We start from the raw sequence: 2,704 nt of genomic DNA, 5'->3' as shown, positions 1-2,704 counted from the left end.
ATTTCAAATAGAACTTCGGCCTTCAAGATGAGATCGGATGGCAATGTCCCAACTTTAAAGATGTTCATATCGACAATACGAAACGTTTTTATGTAGACCACTTCTCCATTTGAGGTCATATTAATTAAGTTCTTCGCCATGCCAAAATCTGGTGTCAACAGATAATTAATAGCAGGCGCTACCAGTAACACCGATGTCTTAAATCACATGGAACCCTGTGTAACCGAGGGCTGGAGGGGCCTGGCGCATTCTATATAAGCCACCCCCTCCTCTAGCACAAGGGTTCACACCCCCTGTAACTCTCACGCATAATCCAGTCGACAAGCCTCCGAGGCACCGAGACATAGGGTTGTTACCTCCTTCAAGAGGGGCCTGAACTCGTAAAACTTGCGTTTACAACCTCATCATAGCTAGGGCCTTGCCTCCTCCTACGTACCCCCTACTCTTACTGTTAGACTCACTCGCACGACAGTTGGCGCCCACCTTGGGGCCGGTGTCTTAGCGACTTTCGGTGAGGTTGCAGTTTTTTCGATCTCCACCAACATGGTTTCCCGCGGTGGTTTGTCTTTGGGCCACGAGATCCATCTCGGTGCATTCGTATTCATTGCTGATGACTCCGCCTGTCTCCAAGAAGCCCCCTCAACGTCGAGGCCCTTCCCATCCGCGGGACGGCGCACTTCCGCGCGAGCGCCTGCGGCGTCCTGCTACGGCAACTGTCGACCCACTATCGGTCGGCTCCCGCAGCATCCACGCTCCCCACTGTACGTTGTCGCAAGCGATCCGGTCGATCGCGGCTCAAGCGGTGGATGAAGCATGCGGTGGCTCGTCAGTTGACCACCTCTCAAGTAGCGGCAATCGAGCCCGACGAATCTCTCTACAGGCTATTCGATCTGTTGACTGGTTCTGCGGACACAATTTCCGAGTGCGGAAGCAGCGACCCTGCAGCGGAAGTCCTCATGGTCGACTCACGTCGCAGCCCGCCTGGGTTCCGTCACGGTGGCGATGGCGGTGGCGGCAACGGTGATGGCCTGTCATACGGTCATGACGAATATCATCCCTATGCCCTCACTTCGGAGCAGAGGGAAGAGCTGCATCACCGCAACGTGGAGGCGCTCCAGACCCCCATCATTGGGGAGACCTCCGAGGCTCAGGCTTTGGAGGCTGCGCACTTGGCCACCATGGCTGAGCGCGCGCGTCTAGAGAATCTCCAACGTTCACTCGACGAACGCGCCCGTTAGCAGATCCCTGGATCCAGTCGACGACCATGACAGCTGTTTTCTCCTGAACCTCAGGTATACCGCACTCTGGTTCAAAATCTTGCAGCTGCGACACGTATAGCAGAGTCAATTCAGCCATCTTGTTCAGAAGCTGGTAGAGGTTTACTACAGATCCGAGCACTGCTTCAAGCGGCGGGTGAACAGAACTCAGCTGTTTCTTAGTCGCGCAACAGAATCCATAGCAGATATGTGGTTGCAGATACAGTTTAGTTGGCGCATAGCCCAAGATCATGGTTACTGCCAGGATCAGTACCTTGCTCGGGGCTACGGGCAGTTTGATCCTCGTGGTGACCGCCGTCGAGTGCCTACGCCTCCTCCGAGAGGCGGGTCATACGCGCCCCGGCGGTATGATGATAGGCGCCCGTATGGTGACGAGCGAAAAGCTCCAGTCGACCCAAGAGAGCCTGGATTTGATGCAAGGTCTGTTCATGTTCAGGGTTTGGTCGACAAAGGCAAAGAACACAGTGAAGGTCAGGAAAGAGATCGTCCTGTCAATAGCAGAGCATTTGTTTCAGGGCCCGAGTGTTTCAGCGGGGCCATCAGGGCCGCTAAGATGCCTCCCAACTTCAGATTGGCCGCCGGAGTAAGCAGGTTCACCGGTGAGTCGAAGCCAGATACTTGGCTAGAGGATTGTCGAGTGGCAGTTCAGATTGGCGGGGGCAATGATGACGTGCCAATGAAGCACCTCCCCCTGATGCTTGAAGGTTCGGCCAGAGCTTGGTTGAATCAGTTGGCCCCTAGGAGTATTCTTTGCTGGGAAGATTTGGCCCGAGTGTTCATCAAGACATTCAAGGGCACGTGCAAGCAACCTGCTGGGCTGACCGAACTGCAACATTGCGTTCAGAAGCCGAATGAAACTTTGAGAGATTTCGTCCTGAGATGGACTACCCTTCACCATGTGGTGGAAAATGTGTCAGAGCACCAGGCAGTCTGCGCCTTCAAAGAGGGCGTTCGATACAGAGAGCTCATCCTGAAGTTTGGATGATCCGGAGACATGTCTCTGGGCCGAATGATGGAAATAGCCACTCAGTATGCAAATGGTGAAGAAGAAGACCAACTCCATAATGGTAAAGGGAAAACAGTCGACCAGGACACTGAAGGTGGAAACGCGAGTGGGAAATAGAAGCGTAAAGCAGAAGTTGCAGGTACCGCAGAGGTTGCGGTTCTGAATCAAGGAAAGTTCAAAGGAAAACCTAAGGGGCCGTGAGTGCCCAAAAAGGTGAAAGATCAGTCAGGCAACAACGTCCTGGATTTACCGTGTCATATACACACACAAAAAAAGGATGAAGAGGGTAACCTGATTCTACCCAAACATACCACTCGACAGTGTCGACTCCTGATGCAGTTGTTTCGAGAGGGCCAGCCCCTGGAGAAGGACTCTGATAAGGAGGAAAAGGAAGAAGAAGATGATGGCTACCCCAATGTAA

The sequence above is a fragment of the Triticum dicoccoides genome, chromosome 7A (genome assembly GCF_002162155.2).
Source record: "Triticum dicoccoides isolate Atlit2015 ecotype Zavitan chromosome 7A, WEW_v2.0, whole genome shotgun sequence".
Taxonomy (NCBI): domain Eukaryota; kingdom Viridiplantae; phylum Streptophyta; class Magnoliopsida; order Poales; family Poaceae; genus Triticum; species Triticum dicoccoides.
The sequence above is the reverse complement of the archived record's forward strand: the minus strand, read 5'-3'. Positions refer to the sequence as shown.